The following is a 23,079-nucleotide window of genomic DNA, read 5'->3' as shown; positions in this document are numbered from 1 at the left end:
AGGTTGCTGAAATAGCTCAGTTGGGAGACCGTTAGACTGAAAACCTAAAGGTCCCTGGTCCGATCCCGGGTTTCAGCACGCTGTTTTTAAGTATGAGTGATTTGAGATAAAGTTCTTTCTCCATATGCATTTAGCAAGATTTTCAATCTTTGTGAAGTGCAGATATACCTGAAAAAAACAGTTTTAAGTATCTCTTTTCAGAACAGTCACTAATGCGAGAAGAAAATGAAAGTAGTTATACTGAAAAATTAAGTTGAAGTCGAAGTAGTATGGAGGAAATCGGAGAAAAAATCTGAGAAATATCAACATAAAGTGCTAAGGATCTTTAAGATTTTGTGTATCTTGAGGTTTATTTTATGAGATTTTCCACCTCCCTCTTCTTACTGATAGTGCAGCAGAGAACAACATGATTGTGACAGACAGGATTGAGGATCCAGAGGGTTCTCATTGGCTTTGTCCTTGGACTAATCTGGTTTGTGGAAATGTCTGAATTGTGACAGAGGGACATAGTGAAAATGAAAAAAAAACAAAACATGATTGTAATGTAACAGAAACCTGTCAGAAGTGGGATTCGAACCCACACCTCAAGTAGAGACTGCGACCTGAACGCAGCGCCTTGGACCGCTCGGCCATCCTGACAAGCACAACTGTGGAAAATTCACACTTTCTAAAAACAAACACATTTTTTGTTTGGCCCCAAAAAAAGGCAAATTTTGAACTGAAAATTTATTAACGCCTTTGAGTTTGCCTTGCAATGCTGTAGCTTTAACTTTGTAGGTTGCTGAAATAGCTCAGTTGGGAGAGCGTTAGACTGAAGATCTAAAGGTCCCTGGTCCGATCCCGGGTTTCAGCACGCTGTTTTTAAGTATGAGTGATTTGAGATAAAGTTCTTTCTCCAAATGCATTTAGCAAGATTTTCATTCTTTGTGAAGTGCAGATATACCTGAAAAAAACAGTTTTAAGTATCTCTTTTCAGAACAGTCACTAATGCGAGAAGAAAATGAAAGTAGTTATACTGAAAAATTAAGTTGAAGTCGAAGTAGTATGGAGGAAATCGGAGAAAAAATCTGAGAAATATCAACATAAAGTGCTAAGGATCTTTAAGATTTTGTGTATCTTGAGGTTTATTTTATGAGATTTTCCACCTCCCTCTTCTTACTGATAGTGCAGCAGAGAACAACATGATTGTGACAGACAGGATTGAGGATCCAGAGGGTTCTCATTGGCTTTGTCCTTGGACTAATCTGGTTTGTGGAAATGTCTGAATTGTGACAGAGGGACATAGTGAAAATGAAAAAAAAACAAAACATGATTGTAATGTAACAGAAACCTGTCAGAAGTGGGATTCGAACCCACACCTCAAGTAGAGACTGCAACCTGAACGCAGCGCCTTGGACCGCTCGGCCATCCTGACAAGCACAACTGTGGAAAATTCACACTTTCTAAAAACAAACACATTTTTTGTTTGGCCCCAAAAAAAGGCAAATTTTGAACTGAAAATGTATTAACGCCTTTGAGTTTGCCTTGCAATGCTGTAGCTTTAACTTTGTAGGTTGCTGAAATAGCTCAGTTGGGAGAGCGTTAGACTGAAGATCTAAAGGTCCCTGGTCCGATCCCGGGTTTCAGCACGCTGTTTTTAAGTATGAGTGATTTGAGATAAAGTTCTTTCTCCATATGCATTTAGCAAGATTTTCATTCTTTGTGACGTGCAGATATACCTGAAAAAAACAGTTTTAAGTATCTCTTTTCAGAACAGTCACTAATGCGAGAAGAAAATGAAAGTAGTTATACTGAAAAATTAAGTTGAAGTCGAAGTAGTATGGAGGAAATCGGAGAAAAAATCTGAGAAATATCAACATAAAGTGCTAAGGATCTTTAAGATTTTGTGTATCTTGAGGTTTATTTTATGAGATTTTCCACCTCCCTCTTCTTACTGATAGTGCAGTAGAGAACAACATGATTGTGACAGACAGGATTGAGGATCCAGAGGGTTCTCATTGGCTTTGTCCTTGGACTAATCTGGTTTGTGGAAATGTCTGAATTGTGACAGAGGGACATAGTGAAAATGAAAAAAAACAAAACATGATTGTAATGTAACAGAAACCTGTCAGAAGTGGGATTCGAACCCACACCTCAAGTAGAGACTGCAACCTGAACGCAGCGCCTTGGACCGCTCGGCCATCCTGACAAGCACAACTGTGGAAAATTCACACTTTCTAAAAACAAACACATTTTTTGTTTGGCCCCAAAAAAAGGCAAATTTTGAACTGAAAATTTATTAACGCCTTTGAGTTTGCCTTGCAATGCTGTAGCTTTAACTTTGTAGGTTGCTGAAATAGCTCAGTTGGGAGAGCGTTAGACTGAAGATGTAAAGGTCCCTGGTCCGATCCCGGGTTTTAGCACGCTGTTTTTAAGTATGAGTGATTTGAGATAAAGTTCTTTCTCCATATGCATTTAGCAAGATTTTCATTCTTTGTGAAGTGCAGATATACCTGAAAAAAACAGTTTTAAGTATCTCTTTTCAGAACAGTCACTAATGCGAGAAGAAAATGAAAGTAGTTATACTGAAAAATTAAGTTGAAGTCGAAGTAGTATGGAGGAAATCAGAAAAAAAATCTGAGAAATATCAACATAAAGTGCTAAGGATCTTTAAGATTTTGTGTATCTTGAGGTTTATTTTATGAGATTTTTCACCTCCCTCTTCTTACTGATAGTGCAGCAGAGAACAACATGATTGTGACAGACAGGATTGAGGATCCAGAGGGTTCTCATTGGCTTTGTCCTTGGACTAATCTGGTTTGTGGAAATGTCTGAATTGTGACAGAGGGACATAGTGAAAATGAAAAAAAAAACATGATTGTAATGTAACAGAAACCTGTCAGAAGTGGGATTAGACCCACGCCTCAAGTAGAGACTGCGACCTGAACGCAGCGCCTTGGACCGCTCGGCCATCCTGACAAGCACAACTGTGGAAAATTTACACTTTCTAAAAACAAACACATTTTTTGTTTGGCCCAAAAAAAAGGCAAATTTTGAACTGAAAATGTATTAACGCCTTTGAGTTTGCCTTGCAATGCTGTAGCTTTATCTTTGTAGGTTGCTGAAATAGCTCAGTTGGGAGAGCGTTAGACTGAAGACCTAAAGGTCCCTGGTCCGATCCCGGGTTTCAGCACGCTGTTTTTAAGTATGAGTGATTTGAGATAAAGTTCTTTCTCCATATGCATTTAGCAAGATTTTCAATCTTTGTGAAGTGCAGATATACCTGAAAAAAACAGTTTTAAGTATCTCTTTTCAGAACAGTCACTAATGCGAGAAGAAAATGAAAGTAGTTATACTGAAAAATTAAGTTGAAGTCGAAGTAGTATGGAGGAAATCGGAGAAAAAATCTGAGAAATATCAACATAAAGTGCTAAGGATCTTTAAGATTTTGTGTATCTTGAGGTTTATTTTATGAGATTTTCCACCTCCCTCTTCTTACTGATAGTGCAGCAGAGAACAACATGATTGTGACAGACAGGATTGAGGATCCAGAGGGTTCTCATTGGCTTTGTCCTTGGACTAATCTGGTTTGTGGAAATGTCTGAATTGTGACAGAGGGACATAGTGAAAATGAAAAAAAAACAAAACATGATTGTAATGTAACAGAAACCTGTCAGAAGTGGGATTCGAACCCACATCTCAAATAGAGACTGCGACCTGAACGCAGCGCCTTGGACCGCTCGGCCATCCTGACAAGCACAGCTGTGGAAAATTCACACTTTCTAAAAACAAACACATTTTTTGTTTGGCCCCAAAAAAAGGCAAATTTTGAACTGAAAATTTATTAACGCCTTTGAGTTTGCCTTGCAATGCTGTAGCTTTAACTTTGTAGGTTGCTGAAATAGCTCAGTTGGGAGAGCGTTAGACTGAAGATCTAAAGGTCCCTGGTCCGATCCCGGGTTTCAGCACGCTGTTTTTAAGTATGAGTGATTTGAGATAAAGTTCTTTCTCCATATGCATTTAGCAAGATTTTCATTCTTTGTGAAGTGCAGATATACGTGAAAAAAACAGTTTTAAGTATCTCTTTTCAGAACAGTCACTAATGCGAGAAGAAAATGAAAGTAGTTATACTGAAAAATTAAGTTGAAGTCGAAGTAGTATGGAGGAAATCGGAAAAAAAATCTGAGAAATATCAACATAAAGTGCTAAGGATCTTTAAGATTTTGTGTATCTTGAGGTTTATTTTATGAGATTTTCCACCTCCCTCTTCTTACTGATAGTGCAGCAGAGAACAACATGATTGTGACAGACAGGATTGAGGATCCATAGGGTTCTCATTGGCTTTGTCCTTGGACTAATCTGGTTTGTGGAAATGTCTGAATTGTGATAGAGGGACATAGTGAAAATGAAAAAAAAACAAAACATGATTGTAATGTAACAGAAACCTGTCAGAAGTGGGATTCGAACCCATGCCTCAAGTAGAGACTGCGACCTGAACGCAGCACCTTGGACTGCTCGGCCATCCTGACAAGCACAACTGTGGAAAATTCACACTTTCTAAAAACAAACACATTTTTTGTTTGGCCCCAAAAAAAGGCAAATTTTGAACTGAAAATTTATTAACGCTTTTGAGTTTGCCTTGCAATGCTGTAGCTTTAACTTTGTAGGTTGCTGAAATAGCTCAGTTGGGAGAGCGTTAGACTGAAGGTCCCTGGTCCGATCCCGGGTTTCAGCACGCTGTTTTTAAGTATGAGTGATTTGAGATAAAGTTCTTTCTCCATATGCATTTAGCAAGATTTTCATTCTTTGTGAAGTGCAGATATACCTGAAAAAAACAGTTTTAAGTATCTCTTTTCAGAACAGTCACTAATGCGAGAAGTAAATGAAAGTAGTTATACTGAAAAATTAAGTTGAAGTCGAAGTAGTATGGAGGAAATCGGAAAAAAAATCTGAGAAATATCAACATAAAGTGCCAAGGATCTTTAAGATTTTGTGTATCTTGAGGTTTATTTTATGAGATTTTCCACCTCCCTCTTCTTACTGATAGTGCAGCAGAGAACAACATGATTGTGATAGACAGGATTGAGGATCCATAGGGTTCTCATTGGCTTTGTCCTTGGACTAATCTGGTTTGTGGAAATGTCTGAATTGTGATAGAGGGACATAGTGAAAATGAAAAAAAAACAAAACATGATTGTAATGTAACAGAAACCTGTCAGAAGTGGGATTCGAACCCATGCCTCAAGTAGAGACTGCGACCTGAACGCAGCGCCTTGGACCGCTCGGCCATCCTGACAAGCACAACTGTGGAAAATTCACACTTTCTAAAAACAAACACATTTTTTGTTTGGCCCCAAAAAAAGGCAAATTTTGAACTGAAAATTTATTAACGCTTTTGAGTTTGCATTGCAATGCTGTAGCTTTAACTTTGTAGGTTGCTGAAATAGCTCAGTTGGGAGAGCGTTAGACTGAAGATCTGATGGTCCCTGGTCCGATCCCGGGTTTCAGCACGCTGTTTTTAAGTATGAGTGATTTGAGATAAAGTTCTTTCTCCATATGCATTTAGCAAGATTTTCATTCTTTGTGAAGTGCAGATATACCTGAAAAAAACAGTTTTAAGTATCTCTTTTCAGAACAGTCACTAATGCGAGAAGAAAATGAAAGTAGTTATACTGAAAAATTAAGTTGAAGTCGAAGTAGTATGGAGGAAATCAGAAAAAAAATCTGAGAAATATCAACATAAAGTGCTAAGGATCTTTAAGATTTTGTGTATCTTGAGGTTTATTTTATGAGATTTTTCACCTCCCTCTTCTTACTGATAGTGCAGCAGAGAACAACATGATTGTGACAGACAGGATTGAGGATCCAGAGGGTTCTCATTGGCTTTGTCCTTGGACTAATCTGGTTTGTGGAAATGTCTGAATTGTGACAGAGGGACATAGTGAAAATGAAAAAAAAACAAAACATGATTGTAATGTAACAGAAACCTGTCAGAAGTGGGATTCGAACCCACATCTCAAGTAGAGACTGCGACCTGAACGCAGCGCCTTGGACCGCTCGGCCATCCTGACAAGCACAGCTGTGGAAAATTCACACTTTCTAAAAACAAACACATTTTTTGTTTGGCCCCAAAAAAAGGCAAATTTTGAACTGAAAATTTATTAACGCCTTTGAGTTTGCCTTGCAATGCTGTAGCTTTAACTTTGTAGGTTGCTGAAATAGCTCAGTTGGGAGAGCGTTAGACTGAAGATCTAAAGGTCCCTGGTCCGATCCCGGGTTTCAGCACGCTGTTTTTAAGTATGAGTGATTTGAGATAAAGTTCTTTCTCCATATGCATTTAGCAAGATTTTCATTCTTTGTGAAGTGCAGATATACGTGAAAAAAACAGTTTTAAGTATCTCTTTTCAGAACAGTCACTAATGCGAGAAGAAAATGAAAGTAGTTATACTGAAAAATTAAGTTGAAGTCGAAGTAGTATGGAGGAAATCGGAAAAAAAATCTGAGAAATATCAACATAAAGTGCTAAGGATCTTTAAGATTTTGTGTATCTTGAGGTTTATTTTATGAGATTTTCCACCTCCCTCTTCTTACTGATAGTGCAGCAGAGAACAACATGATTGTGACAGACAGGATTGAGGATCCATAGGGTTCTCATTGGCTTTGTCCTTGGACTAATCTGGTTTGTGGAAATGTCTGAATTGTGATAGAGGGACATAGTGAAAATGAAAAAAAAACAAAACATGATTGGAATGTAACAGAAACCTGTCAGAAGTGGGATTCGAACCCATGCCTCAAGTAGAGACTGCGACCTGAACGCAGCGCCTTGGACCGCTCGGCCATCCTGACAAGCACAACTGTGGAAAATTCACACTTTCTAAAAACAAACACATTTTTTGTTTGGCCCCAAAAAAAGGCAAATTTTGAACTGAAAATTTATTAACGCTTTTGAGTTTGCATTGCAATGCTGTAGCTTTAACTTTGTAGGTTGCTGAAATAGCTCAGTTGGGAGAGCGTTAGACTGAAGATCTGATGGTCCCTGGTCCGATCCCGGGTTTCAGCACGCTGTTTTTAAGTATGAGTGATTTGAGATAAAGTTCTTTCTCCATATGCATTTAGCAAGATTTTCATTCTTTGTGAAGTGCAGATATACCTGAAAAAAACAGTTTTAAGTATCTCTTTTCAGAACAGTCACTAATGCGAGAAGAAAATGAAAGTAGTTATACTGAAAAATTAAGTTGAAGTCGAAGTAGTATGGAGGAAATCAGAAAAAAAATCTGAGAAATATCAACATAAAGTGCTAAGGATCTTTAAGATTTTGTGTATCTTGAGGTTTATTTTATGAGATTTTTCACCTCCCTCTTCTTACTGATAGTGCAGCAGAGAACAACATGATTGTGACAGACAGGATTGAGGATCCAGAGGGTTCTCATTGGCTTTGTCCTTGGACTAATCTGGTTTGTGGAAATGTCTGAATTGTGACAGAGGGACATAGTGAAAATGAAAAAAAAACAAAACATGATTGTAATGTAACAGAAACCTGTCAGAAGTGGGATTCGAACCCACATCTCAAGTAGAGACTGCGACCTGAACGCAGCGCCTTGGACCGCTCGGCCATCCTGACAAGCACAGCTGTGGAAAATTCACACTTTCTAAAAACAAACACATTTTTTGTTTGGCCCCAAAAAAAGGCAAATTTTGAACTGAAAATTTATTAACGCCTTTGAGTTTGCCTTGCAATGCTGTAGCTTTAACTTTGTAGGTTGCTGAAATAGCTCAGTTGGGAGAGCGTTAGACTGAAGATCTAAAGGTCCCTGGTCCGATCCCGGGTTTCAGCACGCTGTTTTTAAGTATGAGTGATTTGAGATAAAGTTCTTTCTCCATATGCATTTAGCAAGATTTTCATTCTTTGTGAAGTGCAGATATACGTGAAAAAAACAGTTTTAAGTATCTCTTTTCAGAACAGTCACTAATGCGAGAAGAAAATGAAAGTAGTTATACTGAAAAATTAAGTTGAAGTCGAAGTAGTATGGAGGAAATCGGAAAAAAAATCTGAGAAATATCAACATAAAGTGCTAAGGATCTTTAAGATTTTGTGTATCTTGAGGTTTATTTTATGAGATTTTCCACCTCCCTCTTCTTACTGATAGTGCAGCAGAGAACAACATGATTGTGACAGACAGGATTGAGGATCCATAGGGTTCTCATTGGCTTTGTCCTTGGACTAATCTGGTTTGTGGAAATGTCTGAATTGTGATAGAGGGACATAGTGAAAATGAAAAAAAAACAAAACATGATTGGAATGTAACAGAAACCTGTCAGAAGTGGGATTCGAACCCATGCCTCAAGTAGAGACTGCGACCTGAACGCAGCGCCTTGGACTGCTCGGCCATCCTGACAAGCACAACTGTGGAAAATTCACACTTTCTAAAAACAAACACATTTTTTGTTTGGCCCCAAAAAAAGGCAAATTTTGAACTGAAAATTTATTAACGCTTTTGAGTTTGCCTTGCAATGCTGTAGCTTTAACTTTGTAGGTTGCTGAAATAGCTCAGTTGGGAGAGCGTTAGACTGAAGGTCCCTGGTCCGATCCCGGGTTTCAGCACGCTGTTTTTAAGTATGAGTGATTTGAGATAAAGTTCTTTCTCCATATGCATTTAGCAAGATTTTCATTCTTTGTGAAGTGCAGATATACCTGAAAAAACAGTTTTAAGTATCTCTTTTCAGAACAGTCACTAATGCGAGAAGAAAATGAAAGTAGTTATACTGAAAAATTAAGTTGAAGTCAAAGTAGTATGGAGGAAATCAGAAAAAAAATCTGAGAAATATCAACATAAAGTGCTAAGGAACTTTAAGATTTTGTGTATCTTGAGGTTTATTTTATGAGATTTTTCACCTCCCTCTTCTTACTGATAGTGCAGTAGAGAACAACATGATTGTGACAGACAGGATTGAGGATCCAGAGGGTTCTCATTGGCTTTGTCCTTGGACTAATCTGGTTTGTGGAAATGTCAGAATTGTGACAGAGGGACATAGTGAAAATGAAAAAAAAACAAAACATGATTGTAATGTAACAGAAACCTGTCAGAAGTGGGATTCGAACCCACGCCTCAAGTAGAGACTGCGACCTGAACGCAGCGCCTTGGACCGCTCGGCAATCCTGATAAGCACAACTGTGGAAAATTCACACTTTCTAAAAACAAACACATTTTTTGTTTGGCCCCAAAAAAAGGCAAATTTTGAACTGAAAATTTATTAACGCCTTTGAGTTTGCCTTGCAATGCTGTAGCTTTAACTTTGTAGGTTGCTGAAATAGCTCAGTTGGGAGAGCATTAGACTAAAGATCTAAAGGTCCCTGGTCCGATCCCGGGTTTCAGCACGCTGTTTTTAAGTATGAGTGATTTGAGATAAAGTTCTTTCTCCATATGCATTTAGCAAGATTTTCATTCTTTGTGAAGTGCAGATATACCTGAAAAAAACAGTTTTAAGTATCTCTTTTCAGAACAGTCACTAATGCGAGAAGAAAATGAAAGTAGTTATACTGAAAAATTAAGTTGAAGTCGAAGTAGTATGGAGGAAATCGGAAAAAAAATCTGAGAAATATCAACATAAAGTGCTAAGGATCTTTAAGATTTTGTGTATCTTGAGGTTTATTTTATGAGATTTTCCACCTCCCTCTTCTTACTGATAGTGCAGCAGAGAACAACATGATTGTGACAGACAGGATTGAGAATCCATAGGGTTCTCATTGGCTTTGTCCTTGGACTAATCTGGTTTGTGGAAATGTCTGAATTGTGATAGAGGGACATAGTGAAAATGAAAAAAAAACAAAACATGATTTTAATGTGACAGAAACCTGTCAGAAGTGGGATTCGAACCCATGCCTCAAGTAGAGACTGCGACCTGAACGCAGCGCCTTGGACCGCTCGGCCATCCTGACAAGCACAACTGTGGAAAATTCACACTTTCTAAAAACAAACACATTTTTTGTTTGGCCCCAAAAAAAGGCAAATTTTGAACTGAAAATTTATTAACGCTTTTGAGTTTGCCTTGCAATGCTGTAGCTTTAACTTTGTAGGTTGCTGAAATAGCTCAGTTGGGAGAGCGTTAGACTGAAGATCTGAAGGTCCCTGGTCCGATCCCGGGTTTCAGCACGCTGTTTTTAAGTATGAGTGATTTGAGATAAAGTTCTTTCTCCATATGCATTTAGCAAGATTTTCATTCTTTGTGAAGTGCAGATATACCTGAAAAAAACAGTTTTAAGTATCTCTTTTCAGAACAGTCACTAATGCGAGAAGAAAATGAAAGTAGTTATACTGAAAAATTAAGTTGAAGTCGAAGTAGTATGGAGGAAATCAGAAAAAAAATCTGAGAAATATCAACATAAAGTGCTAAGGATCTTTAAGATTTTGTGTATCTTGAGGTTTATTTTATGAGATTTTTCACCTCCCTCTTCTTACTGATAGTGCAGCAGAGAACAACATGATTGTGACAGACAGGATTGAGGATCCAGAGGGTTCTCATTGGCTTTGTCCTTGGACTAATCTGGTTTGTGGAAATGTCTGAATTGTGACAGAGGGACATAGTGAAAATGAAAAAAAAAAAACATGATTGTAATGTAACAGAAACCTGTCAGAAGTGGAATTCGAACCCGCGCCACAAGTAGAGACTGCGACCTGAACGCAGCGCCTTGGACCGCTCGGCCATCCTGACAAGCACAACTGTGGAAAATTCACACTTTCTAAAAACAAACACATTTTTTGTTTGGCCCCAAAAAAATGCAAATTTTGAACTGAAAATGTATTAACGCCTTTGAGTTTGCCTTGCAATGCTGTAGCTTTATCTTTGTAGGTTGCTGAAATAGCTCAGTTGGGAGAGCGTTAGACTGAAGATCTAAATGTCCCTGGTCTGATCCCGGGTTTCAGCACGCTGTTTTTAAGTATGAGTGATTTGAGATAAAGTTCTTTCTCCATATGCATTTAGCAAGATTTTCATTCTTTGTGAAGTGCAGATATACCTGAAAAAAACAGTTTTAAGTATCTCTTTTCAGAACAGTCACTAATGCGAGAAGAAAATGAAAGTAGTTATACTGAAAAATTAAGTTGAAGTCGAAGTAGTATGGAGGAAATCGGAAAAAAAATCTGAGAAATATCAACATAAAGTGCTAAGGATCTTTAAGATTTTGTGTATCTTGAGGTTTATTTTATGAGATTTTCCACCTCCCTCTTCTTACTGATAGTGCAGCAGAGAACAACATGATTGTGACAGACAGGATTGAGGATCCATAGGGTTCTCATTGGCTTTGTCCTTGGACTAATCTGGTTTGTGATAATATCTGAATTGTGACAGAGGGACATAGTGAAAATGAAAAAAAAACAAAACATGATTGTAATGTAACAGAAACCTGTCAGAAGTGGGATTCGAACCCATGCCTCAAGTAGAGACTGCGACCTGAACGCAGCGCCTTGGACCGCTCGGCCATCCTGACAAGCACAACTGTGGAAAATTCACACTTTCTAAAAACAAACACATTTTTTGTTTGGCCCCAAAAAAAGGCAAATTTTGAACTGAAAATTTATTAACGCCTTTGAGTTTGCCTTGCAATGCTGTAGCTTTAACTTTGTAGGTTGCTGAAATAGCTCAGTTGGGAGAGCGTTAGACTGAACATCTGAAGGTCCCTGGTCCGATCCCGGGTTTCAGCACGCTGTTTTTAAGTATGAGTGATTTGAGATAAAGTTCTTTCTCCATATGCATTTAGCAAGATTTTCATTCTTTGTGAAGTGCAGATATACCTGAAAAAAACAGTTTTAAGTATCTCTTTTCAGAACAGTCACTAATGCGAGAAGAAAATGAAAGTAGTTATACTGAAAAATTAAGTTGAAGTCGAAGTAGTATGGAGGAAATCAGAAAAAAAATCTGAGAAATATCAACATAAAGTGCTAAGGATCTTTAAGATTTTGTGTATCTTGAGGTTTATTTTATGAGATTTTCCACCTCCCTCTTCTTACTGATAGTGCAGCAGAGAACAACATGATTGTGACAGACAGGATTGAGGTTCCAGAGGGTTCTCATTGGCTTTGTCCTTGGACTAATCTGGTTTGTGGAAATGTCTGAATTGTGACAGAGGGACATAGTGAAAATGAAAAAAAAACAAAACATGATTGTAATGTAACAGAAACCTGTCAGAAGTGGGTTTCGAACCCACGCCTCAAGTAGAGACTGCGACCTGAACGCAGCGCCTTGGACCGCTCGGCCATCCTGACAAGCACAACTGTGGAAAATTCACACTTTCTAAAAACAAACACATTTTTTGTTTGGCCCCAAAAAAAGGCAAATTTTGAACTGAAAATTTATTAACGCCTTTGAGTTTGCCTTGCAATGCTGTAGCTTTAACTTTGTAGGTTGCTAAAATAGCTCAGTTGGGAGAGCGTTAGACTGAAGATCTAAAGGTCCCTGGTCCGATCCCGGGTTTCAGCACGCTGTTTTTAAGTATGAGTGATTTGAGATAAAGTTCTTTCTCCATATGCATTTAGCAAGATTTTCATTCTTTGTGAAGTGCAGATATACCTGAAAAAAACAGTTTTAAGTATCTCTTTTCAGAACAGTCACTAATGCGAGAAGAAAATGAAAGTAGTTATACTGAAAAATTAAGTTGAAGTCGAAGTAGTATGGAGGAAATCGGAGAAAAAATCGGAGAAATATCAACATAAAGTGCTAAGGATCTTTAAGATTTTGTGTATCTTGAGGTTTATTTTATGAGATTTTCCACCTCCCTCTTCTTATTGATAGTGCAGCAGAGAACAACATGATTGTGACAGACAGGATTGAGGATCCAGAGGGTTCTCATTGGCTTTGTCCTTGGACTAATCTGGTTTGTGGAAATGTCTGAGTTGTGACAGAGGGACATAGTGAAAATGAAAAAAAAACAAAACATGATTGTAATGTAACAGAAACCTGTCAGAAATGGGATTCGAACCCATGCCTCAAGTAGAGACTGCGACCTGAACGCAGCGCCTTGGACCGCTCGGCCATCCTGACAAGCACAACTGTGGAAAATTCACACTTTCTAAAAACAAACACATTTTTTGTTTGGCCCCAAAAAAAGGCAAATTTTGAACTGAAAATTTATTAACGCCTTTGAGTTTGCCTTGCAATGCTGTAGCTTTAACTTTGTAGGTTGCTGAAATAGCTCAGTTGGGAGAGCGTTAGACTGAAGAGCTGAAGGTCCCTGGTCCGATCCCGGGTTACAGCACGCTGTTTTTAAGTATGAGTGATTTGAGATAAAGTTCTTTCTCCATATGCATTTAGCAAGATTTTCATTCTTTGTGAAGTGCAGATATACCTGAAAAAAACAGTTTTAAGTATCTCTTTTCAGAACAGTCACTAATGCGAGAAGAAAATGAAAGTAGTTATACTGAAAAATTAAGTTGAAGTCGAAGTAGTATGGAGGAAATCGGAGAAAAAATCGGAGAAATATCAACATAAAGTGCTAAGGATCTTTAAGATTTTGTGTATCTTGAGGTTTATTTTATGAGATTTTCCACCTCCCTCTTCTTACTGATAGTGCAGCAGAGAACAACATGATTGTGACAGACAGGATTGAGGATCCAGAGGGTTCTCATTGGCTTTGTCCTTGGACTAATCTGGTTTGTGGAAATGTCTGAATTGTGACAGAGGGACATAGTGAAAATGAAAAAAAAACAAAACATGATTGTAATGTAACAGAAGCCTGTCAGAAGTGGGATTCGAACCCACGCCTCAAGTAGAGACTGCGACCTGAACGCAGCGCCTTGGACCGCTCGGCCATCCTGACAAGCACAACTGTGGAAAATTCACACTTTCTAAAAACAAACACATTTTTTGTTTGGCCCCAAAAAAAGGCAAATTTTGAACTGAAAATGTATTAACGCCTTTGAGTTTGCCTTGCAATGCTGTAGCTTTAACTTTGTAGGTTGCTGAAATAGCTCAGTTGGGAGAGCGTTAGACTGAAGATCTAAAGGTCCCTGGTCCGATCCCGGGTTTCAGCACGCTATTTTTAAGTATGAGTGATTTGAGATAAAGTTCTTTCTCCATATGCATTTAGCAAGATTTTCATTCTTTGTGATGTGCAGATATACCTGAAAAAAACAGTTTTAAGTATCTCTTTTCAGAACAGTCACTAATGCGAGAAGAAAATGAAAGTAGTTATACTGAAAAATTAAGTTGAAGTCGAAGTAGTATGGAGGAAATCGGAGAAAAAATCTGAGAAATATCAACATAAAGTGCTAAGGATCTTTAAGATTTTGTGTATCTTGAGGTTTATTTTATGAGATTTTCCACCTCCCTCTTCTTACTGATAGTGCAGTAGAGAACAACATGATTGTGACAGACAGGATTGAGGATCCATAGGGTTCTCATTGGCTTTGTCCTTGGACTAATCTGGTTTGTGGAAATGTCTGAATTGTGACAGAGGGACATAGTGAAAATGAAAAAAAAACAAAACATGATTGTAATGTAACAGAAACCTGTCAGAAGTGGGATTCGAACCCATGCCTCAAGTAGAGACTGCGAACTGAACGAAGCGCCTTGGACCGCTCGGCCATCCTGACAAGCACAACTGTGGAAAATTCACACTTTCTAAAAACAAACACATTTTTTGTTTGGCCCCAAAAAAAGGCAAATTTTGAACTGAAAATGTATTAACGCCTTTGAGTTTGCCTTGCAATGCTGTAGCTTTAACTTTGTAGGTTGCTGAAATAGCTCAGTTGGGAGAGCGTTAGACTGAAGATCTGAAGGTCCCTGGTCCGATCCCGGGTTTCAGCACGCTGTTTTTAAGTATGAGTGATTTGAGATAAAGTTCTTTCTCCATATGCATTTAGCAAGATTTTCATTCTTTGTGAAGTGCAGATATACCTGAAAAAAACAGTTTTAAGTATCTCTTTTCAGAACAGTCACTAATGCGAGAAGAAAATGAAAGTAGTTATACTGAAAAATTAAGTTGAAGTCGAAGTAGTATGGAGGAAATCAGAAAAAAAATCTGAGAAATATCAACATAAAGTGCTAAGGATCTTTAAGATTTTGTGTATCTTGAGGTTTATTTTATGAGATTTTTCACCTCCCTCTTCTTACTGATAGTGCAGCAGTGAACAACATGATTGTGACAGACAGGATTGAGGATCCAGAGGGTTCTCATTGGCTTTGTCCTTGGACTAATCTGGTTTGTGGAAATGTCTGAATTGTGACAGAGGGACATAGTGAAAATGAAAAAAAAAAAAACATGATTGTAATGTAACAGAAACCTGTCAGAAGAGGGATTCGAACCCACGCCTCAAGTAGAGACTGCGACCTGAACGCAGCGCCTTGGACCGCTCGGCCATCCTGACAAGCACAACTGTGGAAAATTCACACTTTCTAAAAACAAACACATTTTTTGTTTGGCCCCAAAAAAATGCAAATTTTGAACTGAAAATGTATTAACGCCTTTGAGTTTGCCTTGCAATGCTGTAGCTTTAACTTTGTAGGTTGCTGAAATAGCTCAGTTGGGAGAGCGTTAGACTGAAGATCTAAAGGTCCCTGGTCCGATCCCGGGTTTCAGCACGCTGTTTTTAAGTATGAGTGATTTGAGATAAAGTTCTTTCTCCATATGCATTTAGCAAGATTTTCATTCTTTGTGAAGTGCAGATATACCTGAAAAAAACAGTTTTAAGTATCTCTTTTCAGAACAGTCACTAATGCGAGAAGAAAATGAAAGTAGTTATACTGAAAAATTAAGTTGAAGTCGAAGTAGTATGGAGGAAATCGGAGAAAAAATCTGAGAAATATCAACATAAAGTGCTAAGGATCTTTAAGATTTTGTGTATCTTGAGGTTTATTTTATGAGATTTTCCACCTCCCTCTTCTTACTGATAGTGCAGCAGAGAACAACATGATTGTGACAGACAGGATTGAGGATCCAGAGGGTTCTCATTGGCTTTGTCCTTGGACTAATCTGGTTTGTGGAAATGTCTGAATTGTGACAGAGGGACATAGTGAAAATGATAAAAAAACGAAACATGATTGTAATGTAACAGAAACCTGTCAGAAGTGGGATTCGAACCCACGCCTCAAGTAGAGACTGCGACCTGAACGCAGCGCCTTGGACCGCTCGGCCATCCTGACAAGCACAACTGTGGAAAATTCACACTTTCTAAAAACAAACACATTTTTTGTTTGGCCCCAAAAAAAGGCAAATTTTGAACTGAAAATTTATTAACGCCTTTGAGTTTGCCTTGCAATGCTGGAGCTTTAACTTTGTAGGTTGCTGAAATAGCTCAGTTGGGAGAGCGTTAGACTGAAGATCTAAAGGTCCCTGGTCCGATCCCGGGTTTCAGCACGCTGTTTTTAAGTATGAGTGATTTGAGATAAAGTTCTTTCTCCATATGCATTTAGCAAGATTTTCATTCTTTGTGAAGTGCAGATATACCTGAAAAAAACAGTTTTAAGTATCTCTTTTCAGAACAGTCACTAATGCGAGAAGAAAATGAAAGTAGTTATACTGAAAAATTAAGTTGAAGTCGAAGTAGTATGGAGGAAATCGGAGAAAAAATCTGAGAAATATCAACATAGAGTGCTAAGGATCTTTAAGATTTTGTGTATCTTGAGGTTTATTTTATGAGATTTTCCACCTCCCTCTTCTTACTGATAGTGCAGCAGAGAACAACATGATTGTGACAGACAGGATTGAGGATCCAGAGGGTTCTCATTGGCTTTGTCCTTGGACTAATCTGGTTTGTGGAAATGTCTGAATTGTGACAGAGGGACATAGTGAAAATGAAAAAAAAACAAAATATGATTGTAATGTAACAGAAACCTGTCAGAAGTGGGATTCAAACCCACGCCTCAAGTAGAGACTGCGATCTGAACGCAGCGCCTTGGACCGCTCGGCCATCCTGACAAGAACAACTGTGGGAAATTCACACTTTCTAAAAACAAACACATTTTTTGTTTGGCCCCAAAAAAAGGCAAATTTTGAACTGAAAATGTATTAACGCCTTTGAGTTTGCCTTGCAATGCTGTAGCTTTAACTTTGTAGGTTGCTGAAATAGCTCAGTTGGGAGAGCGTTAGACTGAAGATCTAAAGGTCCCTGGTCCGATCCCGGGTTTCAGCACGCTGTTTTTAAGTATGAGTGATTTGAGATAAAGTTCTTTCTCCATATGCATTTATCAAGATTTTCATTCTTTGTGAAGTGCAGATATACCTGAAAAAAACAGTTTTAAGTATCTCTTTTCAGAACAGTCACTAATGCGAGAAGAAAATGAAAGTAGTTATACTGAAAAATTAAGTTGAAGTCGAAGTAGTATGGAGGAAATCGGAGAAAAAATCTGAGAAATATCAACATAAAGTGCTAAGGATCTTTAAGATTTTGTGTATCTTGAGGTTTATTTTATGAGATTTTCCACCTCCCTCTTCTTACTGATAGTGCAGCAGAGAACAACATGATTGTGACAGACAGGATTGAGGATCCAGAGGGTTCTCATTGGCTTTGTCCTTGGACTAATCTGGTTTGTGGAAATGTCTGAATTGTGACAGAGGGACATAGTGAAAATGAAAAAAAAACAAAACATGATTGTAATGTAACAGAAGCCTGTCACAAGTGGGATTCGAACCCACACCTCAAGTAGAGACTGCGACCTGAACGCAGCGCCTTGGACCGCTCGGCCATCCTGACAAGCACAACTGTGGAAAATTCACACTTTCTAAAAACAAACACATTTTTTGTTTGGCCCCAAAAAAATGCAAATTTTGAACTGAAAATGTATTAACGCCTTTGAGTTTGCCTTGCAATGCTGTAGCTTTAACTTTGTAGGTTGCTGAAATAGCTCAGTTGGGAGAGCGTTAGACTGAAGATCTAAAGGTCCCTGGTCCGATCCCGGGTTTCAGCACGCTATTTTTAAGTATGAGTGATTTGAGATAAAGTTCTTTCTCCATATGCATTTAGCAAGATTTTCATTCTTTGTGATGTGCAGATATACCTGAAAAAAACAGTTTTAAGTATCTCTTTTCAGAACAGTCACTAATGCGAGAAGAAAATGAAAGTAGTTATACTGAAAAATTAAGTTGAAGTCGAAGTAGTATGGAGGAAATCGGAGAAAAAATCTGAGAAATATCAACATAAAGTGCTAAGGATCTTTAAGATTTTGTGTATCTTGAGGTTTATTTTATGAGATTTTCCACCTCCCTCTTCTTACTGATAGTGCAGTAGAGAACAACATGATTGTGACAGACAGGATTGAGGATCCATAGGGTTCTCATTGGCTTTGTCCTTGGACTAATCTGGTTTGTGGAAATGTCTGAATTGTGACAGAGGGACATAGTGAAAATGAAAAAAAAACAAAACATGATTGTAATGTAACAGAAACCTGTCAGAAGTGGGATTCGAACCCATGCCTCAAGTAGAGACTGCGAACTGAACGAAGCGCCTTGGACCGCTCGGCCATCCTGACAAGCACAACTGTGGAAAATTCACACTTTCTAAAAACAAACACATTTTTTGTTTGGCCCCAAAAAAAGGCAAATTTTGAACTGAAAATGTATTAACGCCTTTGAGTTTGCCTTGCAATGCTGTAGCTTTAACTTTGTAGGTTGCTGAAATAGCTCAGTTGGGAGAGCGTTAGACTGAAGATCTGAAGGTCCCTGGTCCGATCCCGGGCTTCAGCACGCTGTTTTTAAGTATGAGTGATTTGAGATAAAGTTCTTTCTCCATATGCATTTAGCAAGATTTTCATTCTTTGTGAAGTGCAGATATACCTGAAAAAAACAGTTTTAAGTATCTCTTTTCAGAACAGTCACTAATGCGAGAAGAAAATGAAAGTAGTTATACTGAAAAATTAAGTTGAAGTCGAAGTAGTATGGAGGAAATCAGAAAAAAAATCTGAGAAATATCAACATAAAGTGCTAAGGATCTTTAAGATTTTGTGTATCTTGAGGTTTATTTTATGAGATTTTTCACCTCCCTCTTCTTACTGATAGTGCAGCAGTGAACAACATGATTGTGACAGACAGGATTGAGGATCCAGAGGGTTCTCATTGGCTTTGTCCTTGGACTAATCTGGTTTGTGGAAATGTCTGAATTGTGACAGAGGGACATAGTGAAAATGAAAAAAAAAAAAACATGATTGTAATGTAACAGAAACCTGTCAGAAGTGGGATTCGAACCCACGCCTCAAGTAGAGACTGCGACCTGAACGCAGCGCCTTGGACCGCTCGGCCATCCTGACAAGCACAACTGTGGAAAATTCACACTTTCTAAAAACAAACACATTTTTTGTTTGGCCCCAAAAAAATGCAAATTTTGAACTGAAAATGTATTAACGCCTTTGAGTTTGCCTTGCAATGCTGTAGCTTTAACTTTGTAGGTTGCTGAAATAGCTCAGTTGGGAAAGCGTTAGACTGAAGATCTAAAGGTCCCTGGTCCGATCCCGGGTTTCAGCACGCTGTTTTTAAGTATGAGTGATTTGAGATAAAGTTCTTTCTCCATATGCATTTAGCAAGATTTTCATTCTTTGTGAAGTGCAGATATACCTGAAAAAAACAGTTTTAAGTATCTCTTTTCAGAACAGTCACTAATGCGAGAAGAAAATGAAAGTAGTTATACTGAAAAATTAAGTTGAAGTCGAAGTAGTATGGAGGAAATCGGAGAAAAAATCTGAGAAATATCAACATAAAGTGCTAAGGATCTTTAAGATTTTGTGTATCTTGAGGTTTATTTTATGAGATTTTCCACCTCCCTCTTCTTACTGATAGTGCAGCAGAGAACAACATGATTGTGACAGACAGGATTGAGGATCCAGAGGGTTCTCATTGGCTTTGTCCTTGGACTAATCTGGTTTGTGGAAATGTCTGAATTGTGACAGAGGGACATAGTGAAAATGATAAAAAAACGAAACATGATTGTAATGTAACAGAAACCTGTCAGAAGTGGAATTCGAACCCACGCCTCAAGTAGAGACTGCGACCTGAACGCAGCGCCTTGGACCACTCGGCCATCCTGACAAGCACAACTGTGGAAAATTCACACTTTCTAAAAACAAACACATTTTTTGTTTGGCCCCAAAAAAAGGCAAATTTTGAACTGAAAATTTATTAACGCCTTTGAGTTTGCCTTGCAATGCTGGAGCTTTAACTTTGTAGGTTGCTGAAATAGCTCAGTTGGGAGAGCGTTAGACTGAAGATCTAAAGGTCCCTGGTCCGATCCCGGGTTTCAGCACGCTGTTTTTAAGTATGAGTGATTTGAGATAAAGTTCTTTCTCCATATGCATTTAGCAAGATTTTCATTCTTTGTGAAGTGCAGATATACCTGAAAAAAACAGTTTTAAGTATCTCTTTTCAGAACAGTCACTAATGCGAGAAGAAAATGAAAGTAGTTATACTGAAAAATTAAGTTGAAGTCGAAGTAGTATGGAGGAAATCGGAGAAAAAATCTGAGAAATATCAACATAAAGTGCTAAGGATCTTTAAGATTTTGTGTATCTTGAGGTTTATTTTATGAGATTTTCCACCTCCCTCTTCTTACTGATAGTGCAGCAGAGAACAACATGATTGTGACAGACAGGATTGAGGATCCAGAGGGTTCTCATTGGCTTTGTCCTTGGACTAATCTGGTTTGTGGAAATGTCTGAATTGTGACAGAGGGACATAGTGAAAATGATAAAAAAACGAAACATGATTGTAATGTAACAGAAACCTGTCAGAAGTGGGATTCGAACCCACGCCTCAAGTAGAGACTGCGACCTGAACGCAGCGCCTTGGACCACTCGGCCATCCTGACAAGCACAACTGTGGAAAATTCACACTTTCTAAAAACAAACACATTTTTTGTTTGGCCCCAAAAAAAGGCAAATTTTGAACTGAAAATTTATTAACGCCTTTGAGTTTGCCTTGCAATGCTGGAGCTTTAACTTTGTAGGTTGCTGAAATAGCTCAGTTGGGAGAGCGTTAGACTGAAGATCTAAAGGTCCCTGGTCCGATCCCGGGTTTCAGCACGCTGTTTTTAAGTATGAGTGATTTGAGATAAAGTTCTTTCTCCATATGCATTTAGCAAGATTTTCATTCTTTGTGAAGTGCAGATATACCTGAAAAAAACAGTTTTAAGTATCTCTTTTCAGAACAGTCACTAATGCGAGAAGAAAATGAAAGTAGTTATACTGAAAAATTAAGTTGAAGTCGAAGTAGTATGGAGGAAATCGGAGAAAAAATCTGAGAAATATCAACATAAAGTGCTAAGGATCTTTAAGATTTTGTGTATCTTGAGGTTTATTTTATGAGATTTTCCACCTCCCTCTTCTTACTGATAGTGCAGCAGAGAACAACATGATTGTGACAGACAGGATTGAGGATCCAGAGGGTTCTCATTGGCTTTGTCCTTGGACTAATCTGGTTTGTGGAAATGTCTGAATTGTGACAAAGGGACATAGTGAAAATGATAAAAAAACGAAACATGATTGTAATGTAACAGAAACCTGTCAGAAGTGGGATTCGAACCCACGCCTCAAGTAGAGACTGCGACCTGAACGCAGCGCCTTGGACCACTCGGCCATCCTGACAAGCACAACTGTGGAAAATTCACACTTTCTAAAAACAAACACATTTTTTGTTTGGCCCCAAAAAAAGGCAAATTTTGAACTGAAAATTTATTAACGCCTTTGAGTTTGCCTTGCAATGCTGGAGCTTAAACTTTGTAGGTTGCTGAAATAGCTCAGTTGGGAGAGCGTTAGACTGAAGATCTAAAGGTCCCTGGTCCAATCCCGGGTTTCAGCACGCTGTTTTTAAGTATGAGTGATTTGAGATAAAGTTCTTTCTCCATATGCATTTAGCAAGATTTTCATTCTTTGTGAAGTGCAGATATACCTGAAAAAAACAGTTTTAAGTATCTCTTTTCAGAACAGTCACTAATGCGAGAAGAAAATGAAAGTAGTTATACTGAAAAATTAAGTTGAAGTCGAAGTAGTATGGAGGAAATCGGAGAAAAAATCTGAGAAATATCAACATAAAGTGCTAAGGATCTTTAAGATTTTGTGTATCTTGAGGTTTATTTTATGAGATTTTCCACCTCCCTCTTCTTACTGATAGTGCAGCAGAGAACAACATGATTGTGACAGACAGGATTGAGGATCCAGAGGGTTCTCATTGGCTTTGTCCTTGGACTAATCTGGTTTGTGGAAATGTCTGAATTGTGACAGAGGGACATAGTGAAAATGAAAAAAAAACAAAATATGATTGTAATGTAACAGAAACCTGTCAGAAGTGGGATTCAAACCCACGCCTCAAGTAGAGACTGCGATCTGAACGCAGCGCCTTGGACCGCTCGGCCATCCTGACAAGAACAACTGTGGAAAATTCACACTTTCTAAAAACAAACACATTTTTTGTTTGGCCCCAAAAAAAGGCAAATTTTGAACTGAAAATTTATTAACGCCTTTGAGTTTGCCTTGCAATGCTGTAGCTTTAACTTTGTAGGTTGCTGAAATAGCTCAGTTGGGAGAGCGTTAGACTGAAGATCTAAAGGTCCCTGGTCCGATCCCGGGTTTCAGCACGCTGTTTTTAAGTATGAGTGATTTGAGATAAAGTTCTTTCTCCATATGCGTTTATCAAGATTTTCATTCTTTGTGAAGTGCAGATATACCTGAAAAAAACAGTTTTAAGTATCTCTTTTCAGAACAGTCACTAATGCGAGAAGAAAATGAAAGTAGTTATACTGAAAAATTAAGTTGAAGTCGAAGTAGTATGGAGGAAATCGGAGAAAAAATCTGAGAAATATCAACATAAAGTGCTAAGGATCTTTAGGATTTTGTGTATCTTGAGGTTTATTTTATGAGATTTTCCACCTCCCTCTTCTTACTGATAGTGCAGCAGAGAACAACATGATTGTGACAGACAGGATTGAGGATCCAGAGGGTTCTCATTGGCTTTGTCCTTGGACTAATCTGGTTTGTGGAAATGTCTGAATTGTGACAGAGGGACATAGTGAAAATGAAAAAAAAACAAAACATGATTGTAATGTAACAGAAACCTGTCAGAAGTGGGATTCAAACCCACGCCTCAAGTAGAGACTGCGACCTGAACGCAGCGCCTTGGACCGCTCGGCC

The 23,079-nt window shown here is 38.3% G+C and overlaps 20 non-coding genes across 20 annotated transcripts; 14 read left to right on the top strand and 6 right to left on the bottom strand.

Annotated features, from left to right (window-relative positions):
• Positions 1-780: 780 nt before the first annotated feature.
• On the top strand, positions 781-853 carry TRNAF-GAA (transfer RNA phenylalanine (anticodon GAA)). The gene has a single exon. It is a non-coding gene; the product is annotated as a tRNA-Phe (tRNA).
• Positions 854-1,555: 702 nt separating this feature from the next.
• On the top strand, positions 1,556-1,628 carry TRNAF-GAA (transfer RNA phenylalanine (anticodon GAA)). Its single transcript has one exon. It is a non-coding gene; the product is annotated as a tRNA-Phe (tRNA).
• Positions 1,629-3,874: 2,246 nt separating this feature from the next.
• On the top strand, positions 3,875-3,947 carry TRNAF-GAA (transfer RNA phenylalanine (anticodon GAA)). The gene has a single exon. It is a non-coding gene; the product is annotated as a tRNA-Phe (tRNA).
• A 2,244-nt stretch (positions 3,948-6,191) lies between these two features.
• TRNAF-GAA (transfer RNA phenylalanine (anticodon GAA)) lies at positions 6,192-6,264 on the top strand. Its single transcript has one exon. It is a non-coding gene; the product is annotated as a tRNA-Phe (tRNA).
• A 1,477-nt stretch (positions 6,265-7,741) lies between these two features.
• Positions 7,742-7,814, top strand: TRNAF-GAA (transfer RNA phenylalanine (anticodon GAA)). The gene has a single exon. It is a non-coding gene; the product is annotated as a tRNA-Phe (tRNA).
• A 1,468-nt stretch (positions 7,815-9,282) lies between these two features.
• On the top strand, positions 9,283-9,355 carry TRNAF-AAA (transfer RNA phenylalanine (anticodon AAA)). Its single transcript has one exon. It is a non-coding gene; the product is annotated as a tRNA-Phe (tRNA).
• Positions 9,356-12,931: 3,576 nt separating this feature from the next.
• On the bottom strand, positions 12,932-13,014 carry TRNAL-CAG (transfer RNA leucine (anticodon CAG)). The gene has a single exon. It is a non-coding gene; the product is annotated as a tRNA-Leu (tRNA).
• Positions 13,015-13,706: 692 nt separating this feature from the next.
• TRNAL-CAG (transfer RNA leucine (anticodon CAG)) lies at positions 13,707-13,789 on the bottom strand. Its single transcript has one exon. It is a non-coding gene; the product is annotated as a tRNA-Leu (tRNA).
• A 141-nt stretch (positions 13,790-13,930) lies between these two features.
• On the top strand, positions 13,931-14,003 carry TRNAF-GAA (transfer RNA phenylalanine (anticodon GAA)). The gene has a single exon. It is a non-coding gene; the product is annotated as a tRNA-Phe (tRNA).
• A 1,476-nt stretch (positions 14,004-15,479) lies between these two features.
• Positions 15,480-15,552, top strand: TRNAF-GAA (transfer RNA phenylalanine (anticodon GAA)). Its single transcript has one exon. It is a non-coding gene; the product is annotated as a tRNA-Phe (tRNA).
• Positions 15,553-16,030: 478 nt separating this feature from the next.
• TRNAL-CAG (transfer RNA leucine (anticodon CAG)) lies at positions 16,031-16,113 on the bottom strand. The gene has a single exon. It is a non-coding gene; the product is annotated as a tRNA-Leu (tRNA).
• Positions 16,114-16,254: 141 nt separating this feature from the next.
• TRNAF-GAA (transfer RNA phenylalanine (anticodon GAA)) lies at positions 16,255-16,327 on the top strand. The gene has a single exon. It is a non-coding gene; the product is annotated as a tRNA-Phe (tRNA).
• Positions 16,328-17,029: 702 nt separating this feature from the next.
• TRNAF-GAA (transfer RNA phenylalanine (anticodon GAA)) lies at positions 17,030-17,102 on the top strand. The gene has a single exon. It is a non-coding gene; the product is annotated as a tRNA-Phe (tRNA).
• Positions 17,103-17,804: 702 nt separating this feature from the next.
• On the top strand, positions 17,805-17,877 carry TRNAF-GAA (transfer RNA phenylalanine (anticodon GAA)). Its single transcript has one exon. It is a non-coding gene; the product is annotated as a tRNA-Phe (tRNA).
• Positions 17,878-19,129: 1,252 nt separating this feature from the next.
• TRNAL-CAG (transfer RNA leucine (anticodon CAG)) lies at positions 19,130-19,212 on the bottom strand. The gene has a single exon. It is a non-coding gene; the product is annotated as a tRNA-Leu (tRNA).
• Positions 19,213-20,128: 916 nt separating this feature from the next.
• Positions 20,129-20,201, top strand: TRNAF-GAA (transfer RNA phenylalanine (anticodon GAA)). Its single transcript has one exon. It is a non-coding gene; the product is annotated as a tRNA-Phe (tRNA).
• A 478-nt stretch (positions 20,202-20,679) lies between these two features.
• TRNAL-CAG (transfer RNA leucine (anticodon CAG)) lies at positions 20,680-20,762 on the bottom strand. The gene has a single exon. It is a non-coding gene; the product is annotated as a tRNA-Leu (tRNA).
• A 141-nt stretch (positions 20,763-20,903) lies between these two features.
• On the top strand, positions 20,904-20,976 carry TRNAF-GAA (transfer RNA phenylalanine (anticodon GAA)). The gene has a single exon. It is a non-coding gene; the product is annotated as a tRNA-Phe (tRNA).
• A 478-nt stretch (positions 20,977-21,454) lies between these two features.
• On the bottom strand, positions 21,455-21,537 carry TRNAL-CAG (transfer RNA leucine (anticodon CAG)). Its single transcript has one exon. It is a non-coding gene; the product is annotated as a tRNA-Leu (tRNA).
• A 916-nt stretch (positions 21,538-22,453) lies between these two features.
• TRNAF-GAA (transfer RNA phenylalanine (anticodon GAA)) lies at positions 22,454-22,526 on the top strand. Its single transcript has one exon. It is a non-coding gene; the product is annotated as a tRNA-Phe (tRNA).
• The last annotated feature ends 553 nt before the right edge of the window (positions 22,527-23,079 follow it).

This window comes from Anomaloglossus baeobatrachus, chromosome 1 (assembly GCF_048569485.1).
Source record: "Anomaloglossus baeobatrachus isolate aAnoBae1 chromosome 1, aAnoBae1.hap1, whole genome shotgun sequence".
Classification (NCBI taxonomy): domain Eukaryota; kingdom Metazoa; phylum Chordata; class Amphibia; order Anura; family Aromobatidae; genus Anomaloglossus; species Anomaloglossus baeobatrachus.
The sequence above is the reverse complement of the archived record's forward strand: the minus strand, read 5'-3'. Positions and strand labels throughout refer to the sequence as shown.